The sequence below is a fragment of the Bos indicus genome, chromosome 22, assembly GCF_029378745.1.
Source record: "Bos indicus isolate NIAB-ARS_2022 breed Sahiwal x Tharparkar chromosome 22, NIAB-ARS_B.indTharparkar_mat_pri_1.0, whole genome shotgun sequence".
In the NCBI taxonomy this organism is placed as follows: Eukaryota; Metazoa; Chordata; class Mammalia; order Artiodactyla; family Bovidae; genus Bos; species Bos indicus.
Genome location: NC_091781.1, coordinates 5,549,795 through 5,555,794, shown reverse-complemented (window position 1 = coordinate 5,555,794; position 6,000 = coordinate 5,549,795). Strand labels below are relative to the sequence as shown.

General features: G+C 41.9%; 1 long non-coding RNA gene across 1 annotated transcript in view; it reads left to right on the top strand.

Moving 5' to 3' along the window:
- The first annotated feature begins 2,490 nt into the window (after positions 1 to 2,490).
- Positions 2,491 to 6,000, top strand: part of LOC139178716 (uncharacterized) — a 60,780-nt gene continuing 57,270 nt past the window's right edge. The window contains exons 1-2 of the long non-coding RNA XR_011563198.1: positions 2,491 to 2,883; positions 4,753 to 4,846. This is a non-coding gene — a long non-coding RNA (uncharacterized lncRNA). The remainder of the gene's footprint in view (positions 2,884 to 4,752; positions 4,847 to 6,000) is intronic.

Here is a 6,000-nt window from a genome sequence, read left to right as displayed (position 1 = left end):
TACTAGCCCCTCCAGAGTATCTTCCCAGCAGTCTACCCCAGTCCTCTGCCTGAGGTCTGCCTCTGAAGTCTGAGCTTCAGCACCTAGCCCCAACTTGCTGCAGTGGGCATACAAATGTCCCACTGGGGAGTGCTGGTCGGCACTGATCTCCGTGGTGAATTCTCTCCACTTTGTTTTCCATGCACTTGCTGCTACACTCCCCACCTCTGAGGTTCAAAAGGACCCTTCTGTCCCCTCCGTAAGGGGATTTCCCAGTGTGCAGAAACTTCCTCTTTCACATCTCCTTCCCTAAATTGCAGGCCTCATCCCATTTCCTTTGTCCATTTTTTTCCTTTCTTCTCTGGTCTTATCTCATTTTGTGGAGATCAGCTTCCCTTTTTTGAAGTCTGTGGTCTTCTTGCAACATTCAGTAGATGTTCTGTAGGGGTGGTTCCATGTGTAAATGTATTCTGATGTATTTGTAGGAAGGAAGATGATTTCCATGTCTTCTCCACCATCTTGAAAATGCCTACGTATATTCAGTCCTTTTCTTAATTCTGGCACTGGTGATTAGCTCAATAAATTTCAGTCTCTACTTCTGTTATAAGCATCCAAGACTATCTGTCCCCTCTAAATACAACTTTTGTAGTTTTTCCCAAATTCAGTTCAGGAATTCCTCATGTTCCAAGTTCTTGCCATGTGAGTTCTTGTTACACGAATGCAAAAAGCAAATACATTCAATAAATATTTTTTAAAGATAGATTTAGAGACCTTCAGATATCACCAACACAATGGACATGGGTTTGGATGAACTCCGGGAGTTGGTGATGGACAGGGAGGCCTGGCGTGTTGTGGTTCATGAGGTCGCAAAGAGTCGGACACGACTGAGTGACTGAACTGAACTGAAATTACTTTATATGCAATATACAGTTTGTATCAGTTAAGATTCTTTCAGTTCCAAAAGACAAGAAACTTTAGACCAATCTGTTTATTAAAAAGATAATTTAAAAAACCACAGGTACATGTATTTTAAGAGTGTTTTCAGAATGGCCTTAACCTAAATGAATAAAGGCTCCGGGCTCCTCATGTTTCTTGGCTGATTCCTCTTCTGTTGTCTACAGCCTCAAACACTTCCCCTAGGAAGATCGTCATAGTAATTTCAATCCAAAATTTTAAAACGTTGATTGGTAACATTGTGGTTACAAACATGAGAATGAAAACCATAGAATAAGAAAATCCAAACAGCAGTATAAGTACCTGATTGCATCATGAGGTTGCCAGAATTTTATACTTCTTTGTGCATTAAAAGAAACAACAACAACAAAAAACTATAGAAATGATCCCTGAAACCTATCATATAAAAATATATACACAATAAGGACCTACTGTATACCACAGGGAACTGTATTCAGTATCTTATGATAACGCATAATGGAAAGACTCTGAAAAAGAATATATATTAATATGTAACAGTCACCTTGCTGTGTGCCTGAAATTGGTACAACGCTGTAAATCAACCATACTTCAATAAGTGAATAAATAAGTCAACATTAACATAAAAGAGAAACAAGAGCAACTCCGTTTCTCAAAAGCTATTGTACGTAAAGTTTTCCATCATTTGTTGCCAAACACAGTTTTTAACTGAGAGCAGCTGAAAAGCCATAAAAAGACTGACTCAAATTGTCTCAGTGAATAGAGCCATCACCACCCCAGTGCTCCCCAGGAGGTGGAATTGGCGTGGAACTTTTGGACAAAGCTTATTAAACCATACTAGGTGGACATCGTAGACGCTTTATTTTTAGGACTTCTGGGAGGTCAGATCTTCTTATTGAAATTAAGTTTCTGTCTAGGAAAGGAAAGTAGGGATTTGGGAATGTAATTGAGGCATGAAGTTCAGAATTTCCTCCCTGAAGGAGTGGTTCTATCCCATGGAGTCACGTGTGAAGAGTATGAATGAGCATGGAGAGAGTCAATGACTGATTCTATCTGGTTGGCCTCTAGGTCATTTTGGCTGTGGCTCATACAGCACAGAGAAGACAGCCTAAAGAAAATCCAAGGTGGCCACAGCTTTCCTTGCCCATGTCTAATTAATGACTCTGCAGCTCATATAAATGAGAGATTTTACACTGACCACACAGCTGTAATTGAGCATTTCACTGTCTTTTTTGTGCAGAAGTGGCCATGTTCATCCTGTGGAGTGGAATAAGATGATTACCCTCGCTCTTGTTGCATAATAGTTATCCCATCAATAAAACATGGTTTCACATCTTTCAAGGGGAGCTAAAGTACTAACATTTATGTTGAAATAAAAAGGAGGCACTTTAAAGCCTTTCTATATAAAATCCCAAGCCATTTAAATAATGAGTAGGCTTTCTAAATTTGCCTCTTGATAAGTTATAGTTAATATAAGGCTGAGATGAGTAATTAGTAGCTTTGTAAAAGGAGAGTATTGAACCAGAAATCTCTCCCCCTTCACGCTCACACTGATTGTGAAAATGGCTGCGACTCTTTCCTCTTCCAGTTCCCATGCCCTTTACAAGGTGGCATTGTCACGTCTCTCATAAAGCTGGGGCTTAGAGCCCACTTATGGCAGTTTTAAGATACAGTCTCAAGTCTCCCTCCTCCTGAATAAGGATGTGATAAAAGGAGTTGGCAGAAGTGATGCTACACCAGTTTCTGGGCCAAGACTTAAGAAACTAGCAATTTTCCATTTCCAGTCTCTTAGGATCCATCTCCCATGATTCAAGAAGTGTAACCTGCCCGCTGAGAATCTCCCCTGGACAGGAATTTGCCAGCCATGGGATGGGGCCATCTTGGAAGTGGATCCTTCAGCCTTAGTCCAGCTGACATCTAGTGGAGCAGAGATGAATTGTCCCCACCGGGCTCTGGCCAAATGATAGATTGGTGAGTAAAATAATGAATTGTTTTAAAGTAGTTAGTTTTGAAGTGATTTGTTATATAGAAATATAGATAACTGAACTATTTCCCTTGAATAGGAGCTGGCTGGCCAATAAAATGTTGAAGAGGTGATGTTTAGCTTATACCGATACTTAACAGGCCTTAGGAGCATCTACTTCCATCTTGATATCCTGCCTACTGGAAGATAAGAGACTTCTGCCCAGCTGCTCTTTGCCCCAGTCAACAGGCCAGTAACCACGCTGCCTCTAGAAATGTGAAACCTTCCTGGACCAGTCCACCTCCCCGTGACCAACTGCAGATGCATGAGCAAGCTAGTCAGGATCCACCAAGCCTGGCCCAGTGCAGAGCATCTTGGATGTTTCTCTTACCTGAGTAATCTTGGCCTCAACCATGAATGGAGTAGAGGAGAGGCAGCACATCCCCCAGCGGGCCCTCCTTCACATACTTAGAACCAGTCAGTGCCAAACTCCAGCCATGGCGCACGTCTGCTAGGGAGTGACATGAGCATATGTGGAAGGATAAATGATAAGGAAAAGAATATTTGGGGATGCCAAACTGAAGTAATAACTTAAATAACTATTAGTACAAGAATTAATTTGGAAACAGGATACACAGACAATGAAATGCAATATAGCACTGGAAATGAGTAAACAAAAACTACACGTATAAGAGAAATCTCACTAACATAATTTTGAGTGAAAAAATCAACTTGGGTAGCAAACTGAAGCATTTTTCTATCAGGCATCTAATTTTTTTTTTTTTAAGCCTGTGTTCCCGTAATCAGACACTTATAAGCTGCATGGGAAAACATAGTGATCATAGCTTATTTGATAGTTGGAGTACAGACTCTGTCTGTTCAGTTCAGTCACTCAGTCGTGTCCAACTCTATGTGACCGCATGAACCGCAGCACACCAGGCCTCCCTGTCCATCACCAACTCCCAGAGTTTACCCAAACTCATGTCCATTGAGTCCGTGATGCCATCCAGCCATCTCATCCCTCTGTCCTCCCCTTCTCCTCCTGCCCCCAATCCATCCCGGCATCAGAGTCTTTTCCAATGAGTCAGCTCTTCGAATGAGGTGGCCAAGGTACTGGAGTTTCAGCTTCAGCATCAGTCCTTCCAATGAACATCCAGGACTGATCTCCTTCAGAATGGACTGGTTGGATCTCCTTGCAGTGCAAGAGACTCTCAAGAGTATTCTCCAACACCACAGTTCAAAAGCACCAATTCTTCGGCACTCAGCTTTCTTCATAGTCCAACTCTCACATACATACGTAACCACTGGAAAAACCATAGCCTTGACTGGATGGACCTTTGTTGGCAAAGTAATGTCTCTGCTTTTGAATATGCTATCTAGGTTGGTCACAACTTTCCTTCCAAGGAGTAAGCGTCTTTTAATTTCATGGCTTTATCTGTAATGTTATGTAAGAACAGTTACAACATTTCATCAAATTTATTCATATAAAAATAAAGCTTACACCTAATAAACCATCTGTCACAATCAATGAGCTGTTGATACTTTAAGAGAGAATAATTAGTGACCAACTTGGGATGTATACAAATAGGCATATCAGTGATGTTAGACTTTAGCTTTTATTTCATCAGTTTTATGAACATTACTCAGAATTAGACTATAATAAGATTTTTCAGAGATTTTATGCAGTGTATTTATTTCAAGTGTTCACAATGTATTGTCTTCTATTTCCAAGGCCTCGGGCTCTGCATGGTTTTCTTCCAGCCCAGTCAGTGCCTCTGGGAACTGAAGCACACCAGGGCTAATGCCAGATTATTCCTGAGATTCTCCTCACAGAGCTGACACGGGCTTTTAAAATCTTGACTCATACTTCCCTGTAGGTTGCTTCTGGAATTGTGACCTTCATGCTGCAGAAGCGCTCTGAGGTCTCCAAGAGCTGTGGTCACACCAGCGCAGGGCACGTCCCTCAGGGAGGTGAGTACTGTCCCTACCTGCCGTCCTCCACGTCTGGTCTGTGGCTACGTGTAGCCCCTCTGAAAGCCAGTCAGTGGGGTTCTTCCTTCCTCCATGGTTTCGCTTTCATTGTAGGTTCAGTGAGGTTACTGCCTCTCTGTGGGGGTGTATACATCTGTGACCTTTGACCTGACACTTTGCAGTGCCTGCTGCTCTGGAGGGAGTGTATGTCCTGCGCTCACCCTGAATGTGGGCTCCGCTGCGTGACTAGGATGACATGAGGCGAGGTGGCTGGCCTGGGAGAGCTTGTCCTCTTGTTCTTTTGTCATCACTATGGGAAAAATTTGTCTCAAATAGCCTCTGGTTCAAAGGTAGAGCAGATCTGAGCCTGCTCATATTGAGGCAGAGCCACTCTAGCTGACTTGCACAGCTTTGAGTATGAAAAATAAATGTTGCAGAAAGTTGGATTTGGCAGGGGGGGTGGGGTTGTTACACAGCAAAAACTGACTAATGCCACTCAGAGCCAAATAATTCCAGTGAGCTGAGGAACTTTGGTAAATCTCAATATCTCGGACAGCTACTTCACAATATTAAAATAAACTGAAGATATTCTATAGGCGTAATAAGTATGCTATTTTGTCTTTTAATATAACTTTTAATATAATATGTATTTGAATTTCTCCTTAGATGTTTATATGCATTTTGTTTCTTTTCTGTTTTCAATGTGTAATTTTCAAAAATTTAAAAACACCATTCCCATACAAATATAAAGTGAACGCATGTCACCAGTTTAATTAACTCATTAATGAGGGAACAAGTGAGATGGTAAAACTGGTTCCAAGAGCATATAAGGGACAGTTATTTCTGGGCAATCAGAAAAGATTGTTAAAATAAAGTGGCTGGGTTACATACACAACTGGTTAATTCTCTACAGAATGAGGAAACATTAACCTCTGAGGCTTTCTTTTCTACTGGACTGTGGAGATGAGTGAAGTAACAGAGGTTACTATTCAGAGCTTGGCATAGCAAGGGAGTCAGCCGTGCCACTCACACTTTGGAAGAAACTCAATGGCAGGCAGTTGAGGAAGAAGCCTTTATAGTGGAAATGAGGGGGAGCTCTGGGTGTGCCCTGACGGAGGCTGTTGGGATAGAGCAGCCTAGGTGGGCTATACAGA